This window comes from Lepeophtheirus salmonis, chromosome 1 (assembly GCF_016086655.4).
Source record: "Lepeophtheirus salmonis chromosome 1, UVic_Lsal_1.4, whole genome shotgun sequence".
Taxonomy (NCBI): domain Eukaryota; kingdom Metazoa; phylum Arthropoda; class Copepoda; order Siphonostomatoida; family Caligidae; genus Lepeophtheirus; species Lepeophtheirus salmonis.
This window is the reverse complement of record NC_052131.2, coordinates 39,171,745-39,198,600: the sequence shown is the minus strand read 5'-3', so window position 1 is coordinate 39,198,600 and position 26,856 is coordinate 39,171,745. Positions and strand designations below refer to the sequence as shown.

The 26,856-nt window shown below is 30.0% G+C and overlaps 1 pseudogene; it reads left to right on the top strand.

Annotated features, from left to right (window-relative positions):
* The window catches only part of LOC121115946 (S-methyl-5'-thioadenosine phosphorylase-like), a 44,535-nt pseudogene extending 21,925 nt beyond the window's left edge, over positions 1 to 22,610 (top strand).
* Positions 22,611 to 26,856: the final 4,246 nt, after the last annotated feature.

The window sequence follows — 26,856 nt, the reverse complement described above, 5'->3', positions numbered from 1 at the left end:
TATCCTCATAGCTGATTGCAGCTAATTTAATGTAACGTCATGACAGCTAAGTTCCCCTCCTCTCAAATATTATTCCAATTGTGATGGTACCCACATTAATTATAACATAGAGGAAAATAATATTTGCTGCAACTATAATGATCTCTGTCATCTCTCAATGTTACCATATTTTTTATAAAATTCTCTCAGGCTGTTTTTTTACGCTCACCTTAATTTAGTCAATATTCACATCACTACTTATTGTCATCTCTTTTGGTATTCTCTGTAATATACCTCGTAAACATACAAGAGGATTTAAATTATTTGATAAACTTATCTTCAAAAATTAATGAGGCAAAAATTAATAGGAATAAAAATTTGATTATTTTGTATATGGTGCATACAAACATATTCATAAACAGTTCATCATTCACTGAGATAAAATTGATTAATGTGAAAGCAGGAATATTAAATCTGTTTTTTATACGATAATTTACGGACAATTTAGTGCACGATTATATCAATGACTTGAGTGGAATCACTTGGAATTCGTACATTAATTTTATTGCATTAATGTACCCTCAGACTATTATTTTACATAGCAAGGTGATATAATCTTTGTCATGAAAGTTATATTGTTGAGGTTGGTACAAGAATCGACGTAACTACTAGAGATGACGAGTAAAATCCCTTCTTGGTGTGCATAAAACTATGGCTGAAATAACATTGCAAAAAATAGGTAAATCCAGAGATACATCATGTAATCTGATATGCTGTCGAATCTTTAATAAGGAAGTGATATTTAACCATAACACTATGATATACACATTGATTTTGTCATATCATATTTATTAATGTATAAGAATTAAAGAAGAATTATGATAATTAGTAATAAAATCAACAAATCCAGCATAACAAAAACTCTGGTGTGATTGCTGCTAAATTAATACCTTAAAGTATAATCCGAAAATGTGATGTGATTTATGAGATCTACATATCTTTTGGATAGAGAATTACAAATACCTCGGATGATAGGCCAGTCCTTGAACTTCAACAGCAACACATTCCCTTGTTTTTCTACCATTCGACTATTTGGATTTTCAATTATATCCTAAAAATCTCCTAAAAAGAAATGAAGAATGGTTTTCCCAGACTGTGTATTTGAAAATCGTGAAAATTGCATCCAAAATCTCATTTTAAAAAGAGACAGGTGTCTATAGATTGTTATCAAAATAGTTGTCAACATTTGTCAAAATAACAAACTGACCACGGACACATTGGTCCTTGAATAAATAGAAATTGTTAAGTTTTATACAAATTTTCTGATTGATATTCCATTTTTTCTGACTCAAATATGAAAAGAACATTTTTAAAATTCTAATATGAAATGACTTTTTTTGAACAAAAATAGAATAAATACCTTTCTTTTTATTCTAAATTAAGATCTTGGAGTACCTTTTTTCCCAAATATTTAAGTAATATTTATCGAATGGTGTTTTATTTTGCTTTTTAATGACCTACTATAATTTAAACTTTTTATTGTTTTTTTATATAGTAATATTCATTTTTTATTTTTTTTAAATAAAGGTTAAACATATTTTATTTACTTTTTTTTTTTAAGAATAGCCATTTTTTTTTTTTTTTTTTTTTTTTGTACAATTACTGTCTAAATAATCCAAATTTTTTAACTGACATCCTATTTTTTCGAATAAAATACAAAAAAAAAACACAAGTCCGGACGCCCTGATGACAGGTAAGGGGTGGACACTCATTTTCGCATATCTAGTAATTAAGTTTTGATATGAAGGGTGGGGAAAAACCATCAAAAATCCCATTTAGACATATTGCATATATAAATAGCATTTCCATATTTCCCTCTCACATTTTTTCATTGAAGATATAGCCTATAGGGTTCTAACTGTGTGTTCCGCACACTTAGAAATGGCATAATAGTATCTCCATTAAATAAATAATTTACTATATTTTTAGTCAGCGATTGGCCTGTCCATCATTCACTACAATTTAACTCAAATTAGAATATGTTTTTTACTCGGTGCATGGATATAAATTTAAAGACCTATTTGTGTCAATTATAGTTTTTTTTGTTTTTTTTTAAACTAGTGGGATATGTTAAAACATTTGATAATTTGATCTTTAGTTTATAATTTTTATTTGATTTAAGAGACCTATATTGCCCTAGATATAACCCCTTTCAACCATAAAATCCATCCATTTCCCATTCTTTTATTGTGACGATCATTTTTGGATACTTTATATGCCGTTTGCAGTACATTTAAAAGGCTAATGTGAATACCTTTTTCGTAGAAATTGATAAATTATTCGTCGAAGAATCCACGAATTATTTTGAGAAAAATAATTCTAGTTTGCTTTTGTGATGACGAGTCACATATGACAATACATACATACATGTATTGTATTCTTCTTCTGTATAAATAAAAACATTGATTTATTGCTGCTTGAATTAAAAGAAAATGCAATTGTTTTTCGTACAAATAATTCATATAATCAATATGGACAAAAGATGATGCAAATCTTTGCACAATTTAACTTATCAAATTTTCATCACGTTTGAAATTATATGTATCAGATGCACTTGATTTCATATGCATACATACATACTTTTTCATAAATATACCTATACTATCGTCTATACGTGTACACACATAGTTATATTGCAATATTTAGCTTTATGTATGATATGCAATATGAAAATAATTGAAGCTGACTTATCCTTTTCTTTATTTGGTTTTCTTGATGACAAATGTGTTGTACATATTTGATGGCGTAGGTATTAGTGTTGAGACACGGCCCGAGAACTATTTTTATTAGTTCTCCGGTTTTAAGTAATTGCTTCTAGATCGATTTAGAACAATATTTTGATAGAAAATCCTCGGACTCAGACCGCAGAACGAAATTGCATCGTTCATTGACCATTATTTAATCCGTTTCAGACTGTGGACCACCAAAAAATATACCCCTTAAAATGATGTCATCGATAGATGTTTCTTCATATGAAACAAGGAGAAGACAAAGAACATACAGTCTAAAATCATACATCTGAACTATGAATTCAGATATTATTAAAAAATATTCGTGACTCTGCTTTTTCTATGGCTCTAAGTACGCAAAGATTTGCTGTCTTTAAATGGTTCTAGATGATTTTTTATTTTTTCTATGGTTGTTAGCTCGGACTTTTAAATATTTGAATTTTAATTATCTAACAGGTGTTACTAAGTAGAGAAATGAAGCCAAATCAACCTAGTTTAGTTTTGGGTATCAATTCAATTAAGCATAATTAAATCTTAAATTATACAAATCGGGAGCAGGAAAAAGAAAACAATTATGTTTAGGTTCATTTTGTCTTGTTTTCCTATATATGTAGTTTAGGTGCATATCAGATATTTTTGAAAAAAAAAAATGATCGAATAAAAATAGTCTGGGTTATCTACGACTCCAGTAATAGCTTTGACTGTTCGATATGTTGCTGTATTCAAATTGAAATAGATCATTTCTATTTCAAAACAAATGTGAGGTCATCCTTCATTGAATAACATGCCCCTTTGTGAAATCAAGTCAATTACTTTGTTTTGTTCACGCCTTGTTTTTTTATTTATGAAATAAAGACGCAATTGATATCCTCAAAAGTCTGAGCGACCAAAGTTTTAAAAGAAGCCGAATTATAAATGATTTTTGTAGGAATTTTGTTTTCAGAAACCAAACTGGATTGCTCCAAAAGAATCATTTCCAAGTCGGATTACAAGGTATATGACTTATGTATCTATATAATTTTTTATTTCATTCAAAGCTCAAAAATAAATAAGACACCTTCCCTTCTGTTGACATCAACACAATCCACCCTTACGACTGAACAAGTTATGCAATAGAGATTTACGAAGGGAAATCAAGATGGAAATAATAAAAATTATAAATATTTATATATATGCAAATTGAGAAGTGTTAATGTATATTTGAAATCCTTTTTGAAAAGTGTTGTCCTCTTCAATTGTATAAAAAGGTAAAAATATATAGTATAAATCTTGATTTTACATTTTAAAATAGAATAAAAATACAGAAAATACTCAAGGTTTGTATTAGGGATTATGTCCTAGGTATACAAGAGTTTAATTACTTTTTTATACGGTAAAATTACCGGATTTTTTGTTTATTACGCTCAATTACTATATGTATCGATTAATTATCTTTCAAAAACATTAGTAGATTTTGTTGCAGAAGTTGGATAATTCAACTCCAGATATAACGAACTCATACACTAATCCCTTCCTCTTGCATATTAGTAAAATGTATCCACTTAGCTCCATCTTTTTTCTTATAACTCGAATAGATTGTCAACAGTTGATTTATTATTAAGTTGGGGAAAGAAGTAATATCGTTTTTTCCGCCAGCTTTTTTTAACTGAGTATATCTTGTTAATTATTAGTCACATCGGATCATTCTTTAAGAGTTGTAAAGGTGTAAGTGTATTCTAAAAACGGTTATCAGACAGTATTGCACTTGGCCGGTTCAACCATGTTTTTTTTTAGTCGAGTATGTGGGTCTAAAAGGAAGAAATTCGACATATTTTTCATTTTTACTATCTAAAAGGGAAAAACGCATTGAAGGCGAACAAGATCATTTGCGTTGTATACGGAACAGATACTCTTTCGGTTTGTGCTGCACAACAATGATTCAAGCTAATTTTTCTCTCTCTAAATTTCTCCCTCTACTATTGACTTTTTGAAGCTGGCGATCCAACAGAAGTTGTCGTTATTGGAGAATAGGAGACAGCAAGAGACCATCAAGACAATGCCGGGCCGCACATATCTTTGATGATGCGTCAGAAGCTCCAGGAGTTAGGATAGAAAGTTATTTTGCATCCACCCTACAGTCTATTCCTGGCAACAAAGTGACTACCACCTGTTCCTCTATATGGCCAACACGCTTGGGGGTACAAATTTGTTCTCAATGAAGGCCTGTGAAAATTGGTTGTCCGAGTTTTTGCCAATAGGGACAAAGCCTTCATTGATAGGGGCATTATTAAGTTGGAATTTGGTTGACAACAATTTATTGAACAATACAAGGCATACTTGGTTTAAATCGGATCGTTGTAAAACTTCATATAAAGCATTGAAATAAAGCAAAAAATACAAACTTACTTTTTCCCCAACACATTATTTCATACGTTATTTAAGGCAAAATAATAAAAAGTAAAAAGACATAATATTGTTTTATAGTTATTTTTTTTTATTTCTTTTACTTATTATTCAACTTATTGCTTCCTCAGTCACGTTGTTATATGTTATATTATAATATGTACAATGTACATACTGCAATACCTCGGTGAAAAAAGTTCGTAAAACAAAATTATACAAAAAGTCAAACCATCTAATAGAGCATTGAAATCTTTAAAATTCACAAATACCATCCCAAAAGACGTTCCATCATATCTGGCAATGAGTCACAGAGAAGATATTTCAGTTCGTGGATTTATATTCAATAGCTCTCGTAAAATATCAAGAAACCTTCATCCAGGATACTCCAGACTTCTTGAGATCCATCAACGAGATGAACAAAAGTGAAACTCAGAGCACAAACGCGACGTCCATCTCCATTGATATTGTTGGTTTATATAGCAATAATCCCATTAATGAGGGAATCGAGACATTTAAACAAGCTCTTGAGACTCCAAACAACAAATCAATTCCAACATCATTTCTGATATCATTGTTGAAACTTGTTCTCTCTCATAACATATTTGAATTCGATTCGAAGCTCTTCCTCCAGTTGTAGGGCACTGCAATGGGAACCAAAGTGGCACCCACGTTTCCCAATATTTGCATTGTTCTGAAAAAAACCTGATCGAATTCAGTAACTTCTCCTCTCGTCATCAAAGCCATTCCACGTGTGTTGGAATATTCCCTGCAGTCTGTTTTTAAGAATTTTGAGAATTTTTCCGCTAAATAATAATTAATCCATTTCGTTATTGGTAAATAACTAAAACATTTACATAGAATTACATCAAGAAAAATCTTAACCATGTGACGTCATATGTCTGATTATGTCGTGTAAAAAGTGAATTCAATTACTGTAAGACCCCTTTATTTAGGTAAGTGCACGCCATGTTCCGAATATAATATTTATTACCATTTCTACCTCCATAAAATATTATAAACTCTGATTAAACCAGTATAAAAAGCCATGATCATGTTAACATGATAGTAAAACATGCAGTGAATATATAACTTTCATGACATGAATAATAACCCCTGTTTAAGAAAAAAATATATTTATTCACAAATAGGTCATATTGGTAGGAGAAACAGGTGTAAAATGAGGGGATATTAAAGTATGTACATATTATAAACCAATTTAATACGAGGTTTTTCGGAGCAAGTATAAAATGAATAATATATTTTGTGACTCACGGACATAATAGAATATGGATTGATGAGCCATATAATATACTAATATGTGAAATATTAAAACAAAAAAAATCGATCAATAACGTTTGTTTATAACCATTAATGTAACCCGTCACTTTTCGGCGTTACTAAATCAAATTTTTGGTTAATTACTTCATCTAAAGCCCCAAGATCCATTATTATATACAACTACATCAGTTAATGCAGTAACAAGATGAAGAGGTTGATCAAAAGTATTTTAGAGTGTAGCTATCAGCAATGACAAAATATTATATACATATATGTATATTAATAAAGCTAAGTTTGTCTCTATTTGTTTATATTGGAATGAAAAAGACATTTTTAATATAAGAAATAATAATGTAGTCATATTAATGAAATTTCGCAGTTCCATGTAGTATTAAGCGTGTATACAGTGTGCATTGTATATAGTGATCCCTGATGTATATCATATTCATATTTTAGGTTTAAGAAATAAAAATCTTATCATACTCATGAAATCCCGTACGCGTTTCTATATGTAGCATCTGGCATGTGCAAATAAGCCAGTTAGTAGTATAAAGACTAAAGTTTATCCCGGCTCATCACTCATAACGTCATATTTGTGTTTTTTAGTCAAGTTTTTATTATTATTCATTCATTCTTGAAGAGGGAACGTCTATTTAATTAGGTTTTAAAAATTGTCCTAATGATTCATTGTAGGAGAGAGAGAAGCTAAAAGTTTACTCAAAGTTATCTTTTTGGCATATAGGTTAAGCGATTATTGATAAATAAATAAAGAAAATAATATTAGTAATCGGTATAATTCAAACGAAATCAAAATTAATCAAAAAAATATATAATTTAATGGATTTATGATCCTATTATTTCAGCATTTAATGTTGAAGTACTTCTTTTTTTATTTGTCAAAAGTTCCATTAACTAACATGTGTCAACTTGTTCCCTTCCCAGTTACTCTTTGACTTCAAACACCATTTAATTTCTCATTGAATACTTAACTGATTAACTTAACTTAACTCTTAAATTAACTGTAAATAAATATATTCTTATTATATTAAAAGATGTTTAAGAATTCATATTAACACTTGAATTTCAAAGGAAAAGAAAATAATCGCTAGGAGCTTCTAAATTCAGAAATATTCGTCAAATCTCAGTATTGAGATTATTTACGACTTGTAATCTATGCAACGCTAATGGATAGTTATTCCAAAAAAATAGTGAGACATAACTTTTTCGAAGTTGTCTAGGAAATTGAAATGAGTTTACTCACTCAAGTTTTAAGAAACCTTTCTCTTGAAAACATTGTATGTCATGTATAAGAAATCAGTCAAATACTCATACAAGTTGTTTTTAAGTAGATATTCTACTAATTGATATCATTACAATCTGTAATCATGCAAAAACTTTTATACTTGAAAGATAATCAACCTTATATGTACTTGTATACAATTTGCAAAAAAAATGCCAAAACCATTATAAAAAGATTTACAATTTTTTAAATCTTTACTAGTCGCATTGAATATCCAGACAATATCAAGATGAAACTTATCACTGCGCTAAAATTTTATGTGTGTCTCAGTATGATTTAAAACAATTATGAAAGCTTTAATGTAATTTATCATATACTGCATGTAAAAAGAAAGAAAAATTATTATCATTCAAAACAGGATATTTCTTGTTTAACTTTCTTTTTTCTTTAATTTCCCCTTCGATCGCTAGTGTGATTAACACCCAAAGACAAAAAAATCATATGTATTATGAACAGATCTGTTTTTTTAAATCCTTTATAAGATATTCCATATTAATGTAAGTGCAAAGTATCAAACTTATGCTTTTAAGTTTTTCCATATGGTAACACCGAGTAAATATAAAAATTATATACATAAAATGAAGTTAATATTTATTATCTAAAGTAGAGTCTTAGACATTAACTTTTATAAAGAAAATAAGCTAAATTTGATTAACTCATAAATTATTTGTGAAACAATATACTATATAATTCTATATAAGGTCAATTATATTAAAATACTCTTAGGAAAACCTAAAACAGAAAGAGCCAAATTAATTAATAATAATTATTGATAATAACTCTAGATAATTCAAAAAAATAAATAATAAAAAAGCCAGGAGTCCATTGTATTACGTCTTACTTTCCCTTTCTAGCTTGAAATTGTAGTTTGTGTATCCAGAAAGTTGAAATTCGATTATCACAACTCGCTTGATTTGTATTCTTTGTTCCCATTGAGCTTAAGTGATTATTTATTTATTGTATCTTATTCACTTGGATAGTCTAAACCTGAAGACAGAATATAATGATGTTATCTCGATTCATGGTAGGTACAAGAAAGGTCGTAGTGTATTATCCCTCAGCCTAGAGATTGACTCGATGCCCCAGCTCTGAAATATTCCATACGAGGCAGACACACAACCTCCTCCAATTATTGAGACATTCCACCTACTTTCACAATAATCCCAAGTGCTAATTGTCGGAATATCTCGCAAAAGTCGAGATCCCCCTCCTCCTACTCCAATAATATATTCTTCACGTCATATTATCTAACTTAGTTCATTGTTTTCTTATTTTTTTAAAAGGTTGCAATAATTGATTATCAACTTTCGGCTTAGACGGTCCCCAATGTCAAGATATTATTACAAAGTATGACGTGTGGGTACATTTCTACAATATAACCGAACTAAATATTAGATAATAAAGATAAATAAGGAATTTCAGTTAAAAAAAAGTGAAAAAAAATGTGTGTAAATTATAAAATACACCTGTTTCAAAAAAAAATTGGACTTCCTCAGACCCCAGAAATGTAACGGAGGATTAAGAATAATAAAATACTTGGAGAACCAACAATTTTATAACTTTTCTTCTTAGTCATTATTTACGTTAAACTTTATGAAAAATGTATTTCGATATACTTTGTATTTAAAGCCAATAAACTTAGTTTTGAATGTATATACTTCTACTATTAAAAAATATTGAAAACTTGGAATTCTGAAAATAAAATAAATAATTGAATTAATAATAAATAATTTTATCAGTAGAAACATTAATTTATCTTTTGACTAAAGTACTTTTGCTCTCTTGGGTAGTCTTTTAAAGATCAGAAAAATATATTTTTTAAGCAATCCAAAAAAAAAATGTAGTAACCATATCATTCAGGGATGAAAAATCCCTTTCTAAAAAAAATCAATCTGATGATTTTATCCTTAGAATCAAACCATATCAAACTGATTTTGATAAGTTTCCTCCATTGTCGCTAACAAATTTTATTGTCTCAAGTGTGTGAAACAAGTCAATTTTTCCTTTATACTCATTTGGATTCTGGCTTGTTCAATACTATAAATAAATAAGGTGTTATTTGACACAAGGAAATGGCTATCGAAAGAGCTTACTTCTGGACATTTGGCTTAGGAACCTTATCTTGTCAAAATCAATCTTTAATTCGTAATATGAAGAAAGTCATAAGTTTTGAGTTAGTGTTGAGAACATAATTCTACACAAGAGGATAACAAATGCAAAGCTAACAAATACATCTATATTCAAAAGCACAAAAAAAGTCTTGAGTAAGCATCAAAAAACTCCTATTAATTTTTTTTACTTCATTAATTTTTGAATTTATGACATATTTTGTGCAATTATTCACTTTATATTCAAACTTTTGGGATGAATTGAAAGGTTCTATGCAATTTCTCCTCGAGGAGATTTTGCCGTAGGACATATTCGCCCCTTTTTTATGTCTAAAAACATAGTAATTCAATAATTAATGAAGGTTGAGTGATTGAAAATAATTCATATTTTGAAATATAAAAGCATAGACAATTACATACAAAATCAAACACAGCTGAGCTCTCTATCTTACGTAGAAGTCGAGAAAAAGACGCTTGAGTGTGATTGGCTAATTTCCATTCGCACACTCCAAACAGTTGGGTATCTCCAATACTACCGTCTACGCCGTTAGCGTTTCCAAAATGTTGGAGAGGAAGAAGGACTACGAGTTCCTTCAAATCCACTGTCACCCAGCAATGGGACACCATGACAAAGGACTACATCTGCAGCGGTTGCAAGGCCTTCCCTCACCACCTGGAAGCCATCATTGCCACTTAGGGATTCTACATTAATGATTAAGAGAGCTCAGACACATATCTGTTTATGGTATTAATTCTGTTGAAATTCTGAAGTTAATTAATCAATTATATCTTATTGAAGTTTAAAGCTCAAAGGGTTCAGATTTTAATTGACCATTCAGTACAATATTAAAGTTCGAACCGATAATATAAAAACATAAAAAAGGGGCGAATATTTCATGTGGCAAAATCTCCTCGAGACAAAATTGTGAGTGGGAAAAAAATTACTGGCCACAGAGTTGAAGTACCTAATAATGTATTTTATAGAAGTTTAAGACATTCACTTGATTTATTATACTTCATTTAACCCCGATATGTCATTCCAAATAGAAACTGTTTTATTTTATGTATTTATTAAATTATTATAGGTAACTTTTCCAATATTTAAAAGTCATGCCTTCAAAAAATTAATCATAATGTTGTATTAGCATAAGTAGAAGGGAACTATTGTAAGAATGCAAATGTACAAAACTCAATTTTGTGGGAAATCATTATAGCTTCCTTTAGTGTTGACAGGCCGCAAATATAATAATAAATAATTTTTTTTTTTGTAACAATCAATTTATGCATTTGTTTATACAAAAAAATGAGATAATGACTCAGAAATAAAAACAATCATTAACATTAAATATATAAAACAGATGAAAGGTTGAGTTTGCGTATTATTATATTTTTCCCCTTTCTTCCCCTCTTCGAATATACGGGGGAAAAAACCTGAGTGGATCTGATAAGCAAGCTACCATACGACTTAAGAGAAGAGAGGATCTCGGCCTGTTCTCATGAATAATCATATATAAAACACCATAGCTCAAAACGTTTGAAGCACCCTCAATTGTCCGTCAATGAAATCAACGAGTCCAGACGTCTTTGTCATAGAGCCCATAGTCCGGGTGAAGTATAAAATATAGATCACTTTCGTGATGACTGCGTCAGCCCGTAGGAAAGGCCGTGCATCGGTGGCATAGCGTCCCGAATTTTCTGTTCCATTATTTCCTTTAGAAGTGCACTACATCCATAAAGAAGATGGAAGGATGGCTCTATGCGATCCTTGCAAAAAGAGCAGAGCCTCTCCTTTTGATCTTTTTTCGACTTGTTGGTGAAGACTGTTGACATAGAGAGACGATATCGTAGCCATCTCTCTCTTGAATCGGTGAATGGATTTCTCATAGCTGATCTCCATCTCACTTTAGCGATCCCCGTGTCCGTTTTATTCAGCTTTTGGAGTCGTTTGGGAACCAATACAGTTGACAAAAAACCGTGGGTGGTATGGTGGAGGGATAAATTTCTCAATGTTTCCAAGTTAGCTTTACTATACAACAGTGACTACTGCAACTACAGGTACAATTGTATCAAACGAAATATTTTTTTGGAAAGCTGGCGATATTGTTACTTCTAATCGGTCTTGTATATTAACGGAAAATGTAGACAAGCGAAAAAACTATAAATTAATGCATAATAGAACTATATAACTTCTGTCTATTTTATATCAACCTAACTTTTTTAGAGAAGTTAAGTATATTTAGGAATACACTATTTGTACAGAAAAGAAATTCATTTAGTAAAAATGATTTTACATTTATACTGTACCGAACCGCGTACTGTAAAGGGTGTACCAGAGTTTGTTCCAAGCCGTGGGCTTAGGATACTGTCCTATCCCTAACTTATAGTTTTACTTTGTTTAGTGAAGTTATAATACAGTTTTTTTTTTATTTCAGCCCCCTTTTAGTAATAATAAAATTACCATTTCAATCCGAAATTAACAAAATGGTAGTTCAGTACATTGACACTCGTATTGTGTTTGAAACAGTTTAGTTTATTTGTGGAACCAATGACCCGGACTTATCGGGGTATTTCTGTATATATAATACATATTGTGTTTACATAGGTTTAAAAGATTTTTTAGCTTTCTTATATATAAATATACTATTATTCGTTAAAAAGAAAAAAACTTATGATATGTAGTCAACAGGGTCAGGACTTCACACTTTCGCTTTACAGTACCACGAATATGATATGTAAGACCCCCCAATAAAAAACAGGAACAAATAATATTCATATTACATCATACTTGTATATTAAATAATTTAATTTGCGATTCACATCCATGGAACCAACATATGAGAAATTAGGGAAGGTTCATTTTAACCAAGAGGAGCAAAAGTAAATAACCTTGGTCAATACAAAGTTTTTAAAAATCAGGTTATTTTTTTTTTTCAGGAACAACAGATGGATTGTAAGATGCCCCAGTGTCTACATTTTCCGTTAATAAACAAGACCGATTAGAAGTAACAGAGTCTATATGTTCTAATGATGTAAGTACTTAGGAGATTAAAGATGTTAAGGACAGAGATACAGCAGAAAGAGAAGGAGAAGAACATTCATCTAACTTTTAATTATCTTGGGAAATTCTCGAGGTAGCCAAAGTTATTTTTCAAAAACACGCTGACAGCATTGAAGATCCAAATGAAGATAAGCGTATTGAATTAGAAACAAAATTGTGAGAAGTATATAAACTTCTTGGTGAAGTATTTATTTAAAATGAAAATTACGAACAGGGTGTTGCCATCAGATTCCCGATCAATAGCCAAAACTCATTATAAGCTTGGAGTAGCTAGTAGCTTTAATCTGAGATTTGATGATGATGTCAAATCCTTGGAGTCATCTATTGGTGTTCTGAATTCCTGTGTTACAAACCTCATAAGTAAATATGAATCTAAATATCCATCCAAGAAAGACAACACCTTCTATACCTGTGAAAGAGAGATTGAGGAAATTAATCTCAAAAATTAAAGAGAAAATTGCAGATAGATCTGATGTGCACGAGGAAACAAAGAAAAAAAATCAAAGAAGGTGGCCTGTGCGCATTTGAGTTTTCTAACCAATCGAATTTTGATAACGATAAGCTGGTTAAAAATATAACAAATCTCGTTAAGAAGCATAAAAAGTCGGATAAAAATGCCAATGCTCAATAACCTACTAAGTAATCTAATTGAGATATTAAGATAATTGTACAAAGTGAATTAAAGCCGCTAATGTTAATTCAGGAGCAAAAAAAAAATGGAGAAGTAGAAACTTCTGCATAAAAAAATAAAACTACCTAAATAAATGAGATACAATCTTCAAAATTTCAATATTAAATATTTACATTTTTATGTATGAATTAACAAAAAAAAACCACATGATTTTTAATTTATCTTGAGTTAAATTATCAAACCATTTGACATTTACAAGGATCATACATTCATATAATCATTCCTTCACTGACCGACGTGTCTTAAATCATTTTTCTAACTTTTAATGTAATTGAAACTATTTCTTACTACCTGAATATCAAAGTTAACTTTTTAGTAAGTGTTTCTAAGAATAGCTAATATTGACCCTTTTTTTATTGCAACCAACAACTTTTTTAAGGTATCTTGAAGTTTCAAAATTACTTTTTGGAGTTTTGTTCTATGTGAGAGTCGTACCTGCGTTTAGCTTGAAAGTTAATACTAATGATGTACTTGGACATTACTGTAAAATAATATTTGTAGTATAATTGTTCATAAAAGAAAGTGAATTAAATAATATTTACTACTATAAAAAATTATCCACATATCTCTGACATATAAATCAGGGTCAGCTATCTAAGTTTCATAGATGACCTTGTTTTGTGCCGGATCAAAAAGATTGCTGGCAGCAGGAGGACCATTACCCCTGCTATGTTTCTAAAAAGGGTCAAAAGTTAGTTCTAAAATTAGGTGTTATGACATGAAAAAAAAAGTGCACGATCAGAAGATCATATGGCACTACTTAATTAAAAGCCTTGTACTATCAGCTGCCTGTTGTATGATTTTCGGGGGAGATAATGAAATATTGCTATTAAGAGGCGAACCTTTTATATACATATAAAGTAGCATTAATGTTTGAAAAATAGTGTAATTATATTTTAATTTATAAATTATTTTTTTTATCCTGCATCTTTAAAACAATTTACACCACAGAAAGGCAAGAATGCTTGCTTTAGGGAAGAAGCTAATATCCCCACACGCTATTAAATAATAAATTAAAAAGAAGAAAAGCTTACGCAACAACTGTTTTTCCAATTCTAGTATCTAAAATTATTTTTTTTGTTATGAAAAACCGGTACCACGTCTGCAAATTAAATTTATGACCCTCATTTTCAAAATTTTAGACATAAAATGTAGGATTATATGTATGTAATTAAAAATATTGGTACATTTATAATTTATTTATGCCCATGGTATGTCAGTTTTATGTTGCTACTCCATATTATATAGTACAATGTTTCCAAAGTTTGGGTCGTGGGAAACAAAGAACGGTCACGACATGATTTTCCAAAAAAAAGAAAAAATTATTCTATTGTGTCATCAAAACTTAAATAATGATCTATCTATATATTTTTTATAAGTCTCTTCTGGATTATTTTTAAAATATTTCCTAGAAAATAGTACTCTACGAAAACATATTGGATACGTTCAGAGGTGTCTGCCAGGGAGGGGGGTCTAGAAGGGCTATAGCCCACTCGAATCTAGGAATTTTGGCTTTTTAAATTGGCGTATTTTCTGACGTAATCTGTATTGTATCTCTTAACTCTTTCCTTAAAAATATAAAGAAAAAAGGCACATATTTAGTTTATAAGCCCTCTTGTGTTGAATATTTCAAGGGGGGGGGGATTGAGTATAATAAAAAAAATCAAGGTCAAAATTGATATTTTCTATATAAAAACTTTGTCTTTGATAAAAACACAATGAATTCAAAATTCCAGAAATTTGCCAAATTGAAGAGTTACTCTGAGGATTTGATGTGGAGTTACAAGTTACTTTCTTTCATTGCTAATTTAATGAAACGGCATGACAACTATACTGCTCCTCTTCCATACAGTCTTCAAATTATATCAGGACTTTCGGTTTATTTTCATTTTTTAACATACCACCCGATAATATTATTTTCAACAATCATAATATTTACATATCACTCCCCTCCTCCCTCTGAAAATCGAACCAGACCTCCCCCTGTGGGACTATTCATAGTACAGGGTGGTGCAGCTAAATTGTGAAAATATTATAAGGTTATAGCGAAGGAACTAGATGGGCTAGAAGCATATTTTTATAATTATTTGAAAGCTACATTTAATGTCATTCAATTATTCATAATGAGATATGGCGTTCTTGATCATTTCTGCCAAACGGTGCCGGAAACTTTGGCAGCTGCAAGCGACCTCGTGCAGATCCAGGTTTGTTCTTTTTTGGACTTCTTCAGAGCCTCCACGGACGAATGATACTTGGCACAGGCCTCATACTCGACCCTTCCCATGGATAGAAATCACAAGGGTCCAGGTTGGTAGCAAGCCAAAAATCCAGGCTCCAAAAGTGAAGACATAATGCACTTCCTTGACCTTGTGGGCCGTTGTTCTGTCTTGCTGAAAGGTGTACTTTCTTCCTTAGGGTACTCCATCCATCCACGGAATGCAAATTAAAAGTGCAAAACCAGAACCAGTCCAATGGCAAAGCTGGATCTGCACGAGGTCGCCTGGGCCTGCCAAAGGTTTCAGCGCCGTGTATCTGAGGTTATCAAGAGATACGGGTCTCATTATGAATAATTAAATAACATTCAATGTAGCTTTCAAATAGTCAAAAGAAATATGGTTCAATCCCATCTGGTTCGTTCGTTCGTTATAAGCCTTTAAAGATTTTTCCAATTTGTTCATACCCCCCTGTACATTCAGTAGTTGATAATTTTTTGCAATTTATATAGAGCAAACTTGAGTTTAACGAGTCAACGACAAGAACACTAATGAGGGTCAAGAGTAGTGGACAATTTGACAGCGGATTAAAATACAGTCGACATGAAAGTAGGGTATATCGTTAAAAATAAAAGTATTGAACGGATATGAAGGAACTCTAAGAGCAAAACTATTTTCATCAATGGGCTCTATTGAAGGTCAATCATCAAGGGCACTCCTCTTCATCGAGCAGAATAATAAAAAAATGTAGCTATCATTCAATGTTATGCTTTATTTAGATACTTCATATACCTTTTTAAATTTTGAGCTTATCCCATTATAAGTTATAATGCAAATTCAGTTTATTTTAATGAGGTATGGAATTAGTATTTGTATACGATTATAAACTAATTTTCTGAGAGAGGGAGGAACCATTTTTATTTGTCTAAAACTTAAGTTATCTATTGTTTAGTTTCAATTAATTAACTTTTTTTGGCTAAAAGTTACGATTAAAGTTAATCACAGACATGTCCAATATTTGTTACGAAATGTTGTCAAATTTTGTAACAAAATCCAAATCAGAAACGCCAATGACGTGTCAGCGATCGAAGAAAGAACCGTCAAGACCTACGATCTGCAAAGTTAGCGAAAACACGATTTAAATTCAGACATTTTCAGTCAAAATTTCTGGACATTTGTTCATCGCAGTGGCATCATCTCCACTACATCAACAACGCTTATGTAGCTTTTTCAGCTGTTGATACTGTCTCTAAATACATACTAGTTTTGAACATAGTTTGTTGAAATGAAATTATTTTTCGTTAATTCCCCTACAATTAAACAGTCCAACAGACTAACAGTTAATTTCAGACGTATTGTCTTTCTCTTTTCGAAGGAAAGGTTAAGAGACGCAATGAAGATTGCTACAAGTATGTGATAACTTTGACCCAAATCAATTTTTAATTAAGACATTAATAAAGACTTAATAAAACTAACCTTTTAATTGCTAATATGATAAATATGTTGGGAGTTTCCTGCAAAAAACAGTGTTATGAAAACATTTTCTGCTCATAAATAGAGCCTACAATTTCTTCAAATCTATTTATGACCTAGTTTTAGATGGTTTCAATAGTAGCTGAATTATAAAAAATAGCTTTTCCTCCAATATAATTAACTTTTTCAACGCGTTTTTTCCTTAATGTTTATTCAATATCCTATGCAATACATGAAAAGGAATGCATTTAAAGAGATTGATGCACTTAATACAATAAGAAAAATTATACATAAATATGCAAATCATACAAACAAAATATGAAGTTATTTTGAAATACAAAGAATTGACGTAATTATTTTTCATTTTTTAATATATTTTTTGGATAATATTCTTGATATATTATATATTAAGGGTGAGGCTATGACATCCTTCCTCCCCCCACTGAATTTCTAGATATATTTCAACCTTTTATAGTATGTAGTTACAAGTAATTGAAAATTACATCATTTAATAGCTGAAACTTTAAGGTTTTGATAAAAGCGCAATTTGTAAATCTGGAATCTGGGGATCAAAATGGCTATCATTGGTGGAAGTGGATTTTATTTATGGGATGGCATGAAAAGGAAGAATCTTACACTGCATCCTCCGCATTAGTATCCGGAAGGATAAACGGTATTGACAGAGTTTTTTTATCTAGACAATCGCATGACAAACGATTCAATCCGACTGAAATTAACTATGAGGCAAATATATATTGTTGCTTTAAGACAAGCTGTTGTAACTCATATCCTTGCTAAAACAGCAAGCAGATCTTTCAAAGAGGAGAAAAACCCTCTAGAATTTGTTATTTTACATACATTTATTGATAAGACCTCAAAGAGGAAGCGAAACCTTTCATGATTTATGCAACCCTGATGATCATTATTGTGCTTTGATTCCATTTCTACCAGGTTTTTAGAAAAGTTTTAAGTTTGTATATAATATTGGAATAAAAATAGGTCTTAAAATTAACCCTAAAGGAACTATTTTTACAATATAAGGTCCAAAATTTTCTTCTAGAGCTAAATAATTATTGTTTTCAATCGTGAAATGCTGATGTCATCAATATGACAACAGCTCCAGAGGTTGTTTTGGCAAAGGAAGCGGGTATATCCTATGTTTCTGTTGCTATGATGACTAAATATGATGGCTGTAGAAAGTCAAGAGGGACTGTCAATGTACCAGCTGTTCTGAACTCTGTCAATGTTAAAGCCTTATTTCAAAAATGTTATATGAGCTTTAGCAAAGGAAAAATGGTCTGATACTATCTAAATGAATAAGGAAATGGTCAAAAATAGTAAATCATTCAGTAAATTGGGAGCTGTAAAAGTAAAATATACATTAATTGTACAAAATTCAATTTGTAAGTTATTTAACTGCAGAAAATATTATGAGATATTTTCAATATAAAATGTTTTTTTTTTTTAAAGTGCAATTTGCTTTGATAAATAACGACAGAGAAAAAAACGTGATTGGCTAAGAATCTATGATTTACTCAATGACCTTTTTACATCTATTTACCTATTTTCAAAAAGAGGAAAAAATAATTCAAAATCCGTTGCTAGTAACATTTCTCGGATCCGGGCCGGTTCGGACATAAAGAAGTAAATATTCGAATAAATTTAGGATACCCAAATTTTCGGATCCAAATCTGAAGCGAAAATTATTCAAATACTTGTTTCGAATTTTTGGAGTATTTTACCCTAAGTTCGGACCTAAATAAAATCAAATCAGGATTAAAGTTATATTTTTACTGATTACTGATGCCGAAACAATGGGTTACCCAAGGTTATTACTATTAGAATATAGTTATTAGTTATTACTACATTTATTGTTATATTAAGGTCAAACCCTTCCTAACCCTTCTCGTAACCTATCATCCGAAAAAAAACAGCAAAAGGCAAAAAATTCTTCCAATTATGAAATTATTATTCAATAATATTTTATAACATTTCACTACCTAATAAGAACTAATTTCTATCCAACCAGTCAATGTTAAGAAAACTGATTAGAGAAAAAGAGAAGACACTTCGACAGCTGACGAATAAATACAGTCAACACTTTGTATTTGTGAGGTGAGGTAACACCGTGTGGAATAATTGTTTATGTAGATATCACTCCAATCACTAATCAAGATAAATGGAGTTTACCTTCGATATTAAACATATACTTCTTTTATAAATAGGCTCAAGTATGTAGCAATACTAACACGTGGACTGACAAGTATCGGCATCAAAGATAGATGGCCCTATTTTGAAATTTCACCTGATTTAGGGTTAATGCCACCATTCAAAAGATAGCTTTCAAAATTTAATGACAATCTGATTTTTAGTTTGTGAGTTATTGTTCAAAGTGATACGGCGTTACTTTTGTTAATTACAAAACATTGGATCGAAAACAATTTCGTTTTTTTAGTTTTACACTACTTTTTAATGGGGAAAAATACCGTTTAAGCTAAACAATGGCTTGAAAAGTGTTAAGGGAACTTGCTCTATAAAATTCCCATTTTGAATTAAAAAAAGGGTTGTTGTTTTTTGTCAACCCCTGGGACTCTATATGAAATATAAATTTGATGTGTAAGCTTTTTAGCATCTGGAAAATCAAACAAATCTTTTTTTATGATCTCTAAAAGTTTGGATCCCTGAAGCCGGTTTGGGTCTCAGATCACGGATCTTTTCGGATAATACAAGTTTACTTTTACCGTACCCGTTTACTTTGGGTCGGGTTCCAATACACGTCCTATCCCTAGTTGGTAGTTGGAACATTCTTCATTAGATAATGGGGATTAGTATTATAAGTATTCAATTAAGTAGAATATGGACGTCAAATATGTTGTATTGAGGTCTAGTAAACAATAAAACATATCAAAAATATTTTCACAACTCCGAGCAGCTTCATTTGAAAAAGACAATTTGATAAAGTTTCATTAGAGATTAAATTACTCAATATTTATTTTCAAATTTCTAAACTTTTTGATTTCCAACTATTTTTTGACAGGTTTTGACTTTGTAAGTACATCAAAAGGTATAGTTCCTAAAATCACGTCTTGCAATATAGATTGAAAAAGTACACTGAAAATAGGGGGAAATGTAACTTTACGTAGTATTAAAATCAATTTGTTAATCCGTGTTTATCCCTAATTTTTGTCCTTATTTTCAAACAAAAATTCAAATTTATATTATTTTTTTCTAAAGTGCACTTTATTTTTTAATACTTTTTCATCCAAGAAATATATCCATTACTCGTAATAGAATAATGCAATGGTATTAAAATCATTTATCTTCTAAAGTGGCTTGAATAATTAATCAATTAAACCCTCGATTGAAAGAGCAGAAAAATAAAGAATTTATTCAATTATATATAATTGATTTAGTAAGTACTGCTATGTATATTATAATTGTATCGAAAATGTAAAAATGTAAGATTAAATATAATTTGAAAGAGAATTAAAACAAATTATTGATTGAAAGTCGGATTTTTAAACAATACCTTTACCAAGATCCATTTATATGTGATCTACTTCCTAAAGAACCAACTAAATTCTTAGGTTTTTACGTCATCATACATAAAATAATAATTGACAAAAATTGATATCGCTCAACTGGCTGTCTAGTCTGGAAATCAACATTAAAATGGATGTGAAAACAGAGTGAATTTTAGGGAGGAATGAGGGAACTTGACCCAGGTCCCCACCTATGAAACTTTTATTATCATTTTTCTGATAAAAAATTTCATTGGATATAAAATTCGAAATGTATTATTCAAAAAAAAAAAGTCATAAAAAGGGTCCAGCATATTTATGTTTGCCCTAGGGTCCACTCACGATAATACGGACCCTGTAGGAGGCTAAGAACAAATACTTGAAAAAAAGAGATATTAACTGTATAGAAAAGTGCATTGATATGCTTACTTTAGGCCTTAATATAGTTAATGTACATAATTAGTTATAATAATGTTTATTTTTCGATTTGGTTGAAACATTCACATTTAGATCAAAATGGTTGCAGTCCATTGGAATAGATTAGATTCCGTTTTAGTGAGAGAATCGATTAATGAGGCAAACACTTCTTCTATTTGGTTGAAGTTTTTCTACATATGTAGATACATGTATAATGTATATATTGATTATAAATATGTATATGTTATTTCGAAATCACATAAAATGACAGTAATCTCTTAAGGTGAGTTTTAGTGTTGATTCCCAGGAATTATCGAATCGATAATTACTGATAATAAAATGCTATATGTATTTTCATTCATAAATTTAAGAATATTATGGAAATGTATAGATTTATTTCTTGATTGTAATATAAACTAATCTAGGCTTTCATTTATACACTTTTTATTATGGAACCCCTCAAAAATATTTTCCGAAAGCTTTTACTGTAAAAATGAGGAAAATAAAAACTTGACAAAAATATTTATTAAAAAAGAACTATAACTTCTAATCATAAATTTGATACACACTAAGTCCTAAGACGTTAAATAAAGCATCTTTGATATCACACAATGTGTATTTAATTAATACAATATACAATCTCTATATATAATCCCTTTTGTGTCACGCTTTTTAAGATTTGATTTCCGTCACATCCGCTTTCTCTTTCTTGAAATCTTATGAAACACATTTCAAGATATATTCACCGAAGTGTTGATTCTTTTTTTGTTTTTTGGTTTGGGATTCATTTTCCAGACAATAAAATCCGGATTTTCACTCATGCTAAGTGGCAATTTCTGTTAACCACCAATTTTGAATACCAGCCTTAAAAAAGTGCCCAGATCTCCAAAAAATATCCTTCATATCCCATCACTCACCAACCAAGATACTAGCTGCAGCTTAAAGGGGTAACAAAGTGCTTCATATTATTTAGCTAAAGATGTCCATTAAATGGGGGGAATTGTCACCTTTAATTCTGGTAGGTTTTATTAATTTTACTTCCAATGGTTCAGCTTTAGTTCAGCGTCATTGTTAGGCATATGATTTTTGTAGAGGAAAATTACAGTTATATTTTCCTCTTGCTCTTCAAAAGTCCCATCCTTATTCATATTTTAGAGAGGGTGTGTGAATTTGTGAAGGTTGTGAATGGAATCCCAACCCGTGGATATTATTCAAACCTAGGGAAGTAGAAGTAAATGACGTCATTAATATTCCCTGCGATCGTCTATCATTACCACTACATTAATTTCATTTCTCCTATTTCTCTTCTCACAGTTCAATTTAAGTAAGATTGCTCAGGCCTCACTCACCCTTTTAAAGGATCACTTACACATACCTACTTTAAGTTCATCTCTGGATTGAAACCTTATGACGTCACTAAATATCCATCTTTAAAGGGGGAATGAAATGTACGGGGATGAATTTTACAGGGTATGAATTTAATAGGAATGAAATTACTAGGAATGGAAAGACACGGAATGAATTTACTGGGAATGAAATGACCTAGCACCGTGTGAATTATTGAATATAATTTTACGTACATATTTTTATAATTCAGTATTGTTTCAATCATCTTGTCACCTTTTCCCTTAAAGCAGAGAATATCAACCTTTCCATTACTGCTTGGAGGGGTACTTATTTCTTCACTAATGTTTGGTCTAGAATTTTTAAATATTTTAAATGAACTTTTTTTAGTGCCCTTCGTAGCCCCAGTTACTTTAGTGTTTCCGTACTTCCGGTGACCCTGTGTAGAGATGTGAAAATAAATAAATTTCCAATAAGTGTAAATTTCTCAAAAAACATAGTAATCAATTGGCAACTTGCGAAATATTTGTATTTTTATTAATTATTCCTGCCTAATTTGAAGATTCAAATGTTATCAGCATGGACACTTAAAAATAAAGAAGATTACAAATTGGAAATAGAGCAAATAAATAGACCTTGCACATCCTTTCTTTGACTAGGCCCAACATATACTGACTTTATGATGAAAAATAGAGTTTAAAAAATGGAATAAGCTTTAAAAAGCTTTTAAATTCGTCTGTTGAGACGATTTTATAGGGTTTTTTAGATTTTTATAATCTATTTTCACAAAATCGTTTTTAATTTTGTCTATGCTCAAAACATTTCTATTGTAGAAAAAATTAATAATTTTCTACATAATTTAACTTATTAATTATAAACTGTCGTAGATATCGTACCAATTACACATAATTCAATTATGCTCATAATAATGTGTAATTACTACATAACTAATTCATCTAATGAGCCAAATAATTACAACATTAATCTTGTAATCTATTTCATAAATGGGGCATTCTTTTTCAAGTGTACACACCCTCACGGCATGACCATCTCTGAGTTTGATAATTTTTAATGACCTGGGTTTTCTATATAAAATAAGAGAGTGTGTGAAATATTAGGGTTCTGTGACTCACCTGGGTCGTTCTAGTCCCTTCTCAAAGTTAGGCCTAATGCATTGGACCAGTTTTGTTCAGAAAGTCATAGTTCCACACAAAGTGGCTCAATTAGAAAAAAAAATACGTCAAAATTTCATATCGAAAAGTCAGCTTACAACAAACATCAAAATCGATGATGATTATGGCGTAAATTGCAAAAAAAAAGTGTGTACAAGTGACGTGGAATGACCCAAATCCTTTTATGACTACCTATTAAATATTTATAGAAATGATAGGCATATCTTAATATAGACTTCTTAATGAGGCATACAGATCAACTTGTATGAGTCAACACTGAGTTTGCATTTTATTTATAGAAATATAATAAGGGACACAAGAAGCTGTTGTGCAAAACCTAGATATTCTAAAAATTTAATATATTTTTATACAAACTGATACATTAATAGTCTTAAAAGAAAGTTTTTTTTTTTTTTTATAAACAATGTACTTTTTCCTTCTTTTAAAAATTCAAGGAATTGACATTTTCTTTATTTCATAGGCAGTTTTTACTTACTTAAGTTCCATTAAGGATACTTCAATATTGAAAACATTTGAATGAACTATTGAAAATGAATCAGAATCTTATCATTCACTTAAGAATAATAATAAAAAATAGACCATATAAGCAAAATTTATATTTAAAACGTTCATTTTTATATTTTTTGAAATATTGCGGACAAAAATTTAATAATAACCATTAAATCCCAGGCATTAGGAAAAGTTTAAAATGTGTTACATAGATATCATGATTTAATTATATCATTTATGGAATTATTGATCCCCTTGTTTTGGGCAATGATGAGAGATTATCTTTTCCAGCTACGTTACTGAATACATATTATAATCAATTCATTCATTTTCAACATAATCTAGACTATTTGATATGAAAAATATGATGGAAAAGTTCTTTATGTAGTATACAAAATTTAAATAAATAAAAAAGAAAATATGATTAAAAAATACTCGTATATATAAATGTAACTTCAATACATATTTGTGACATAATCATAGTTCAACCAATCAACGTACAGAACACTGATTAGAGGAAAAGAAGAATAATTTTGAGCAGCAAATAACAAAATACATAGTAAGTTTTTATGTTAGTAAGATGACACCATAACGGACAATTCAACAGCAACAACTTCCGAGTGTCTTCGTCTGAGGTTCCTTCAAAAAGAGAGATTTGACATTTTACGCCAAGAATGTAATAGTAATTCCTATTAATCATGTTCTTCATGACGTAATTATTATTCCATTTTTTAGTTCAAATCAAGGCCTTGACTTGTAAATTTAACATAGTATAATTTGTAATTTAATAGCCCTGATGTATATAATGATGATTGTATAATTAATTATCCGTCTTTGTCATAGTACGCCATCTTAACATCACTAGTCGAGACATTATATTTCTACCAAATTGGTATCTATATCCATGTTAGCCCAATAATCATTAATCATCGTGTCTTTAAGGATTTTAATGTAATGGATATCTCATTCGGATAATCCGTCAAGCTCATTAATTATATTGGTTTATTTAATTTGGTTTTATAAGCAAAAGTTGTACACAAACATTAATGAAACCTCTACAAAATACTATTTATAATTTCAAATTTTATATAGTTTATATTTTTTAATGATTTAGTTATAAACAAAAGTACTTGGACTAAAAACTCATCATAAATATACAGCAATGCAATTTTTGAGTATTTCACCATTGATTTTATCAAATAATATAAACATTGAAAAAATTAGGTACACTGTATTTACTCATAATAATGAGTGAGTCAAAAGTTTTGTGAAATTTAACTTTAATATTATAACTATATTAACTTTTATACAGATATATTACATAGAAAAATGTTTTTTTATTAAGATAATACTTCATGTAAAGAGTTGCTTTATTAAAAGTATATTCCATTATTTGAGAAAGCCCTCTCTAAATAAGATCTAACATCTTGGACCTCCCTCTTCATTTGTCCCTACAATGAATAATTTATTACAACTTTTTACATAGCGTACTACTTGAGAAAAATTGTCCTTTTAAAAAAATTAACAATACACGTACCACTGACATAATGGGTTTAAGTCAGATGCTGAAGGACTTCACACTTTCCTTGACTAAAACTGTAAAAACATTCAAAGATACTTGTTTGTTTTTTACTATATGAATGGGAGCTAATAAGAATTTTAGCGTTGAGATCATTATTAACTGACAATTTCCAATAATATTTGCATATTGCCCTTATAAAAGTTAAATAGATCTTTTATACATTTTTCTCTTTACTGATTAACTAACAGTAGTAGCCTACATTGCACTGAGTTATTAAGCGTTGTCAAACAGATAAATTTTGTCTAAAAGTTTGTTTAGCAGACAACAACTACTGTCTGTTTTTCATGAGCACACTCATACCTGCGACGACATTGTTATTATTTAATAAAACAAGAATATAAATATAATTTATATCAGGGGGAATTATATACACGCAAAATGCTACAAGCAAAACTCCTGCAAGATTTCATTAATATTTTCAAATCATTTTTATTCCAACATACATACTCACAAACGTTGTTTTATTAATATTTTTATTATGTTGGAATATGCTACTGGGCTTCTGATTCATCTTAATTTTTCTGAAAAATCAACATCCATTTGAAACGTGTCTTTGTTCTCAAAAATAGTTGCTTAAAACAACTTACTTAATATTTTGGAAAAAACTTATTTATGAAAAGGTTCAAGTTTCATTTATTGAATAATGAGCGAACGATATGTTATAAAACATATAATAGGTAATTTAAGTTAATAAAATGAAAAGTTTCAAAACATGTCATTATTTGACCGTTAAAATCCATATTGTCCTTGGTTTATTTTAATTTTTGGGTCTCAACAATTTAAAATACTTTTTTTAGTCAGCATTCTATTAATACTCAGAAAGTGAAGTGGTTTATGACGTTAACCCAAATATTACACAAATTTTATTATTATTTTATTACAGTTAAGATAAAAACTATGGAATATTAGTTATCTTGAAGGAATTTTAGGTACCAAAAATGTGCTCATCAATTTTGATGAAATGAGAGTGATATATAAAATATCCCCTAAAACATTGTTCTTAGAAAAAGCAAAAGAACAATATAAAAGTGAACAAGTT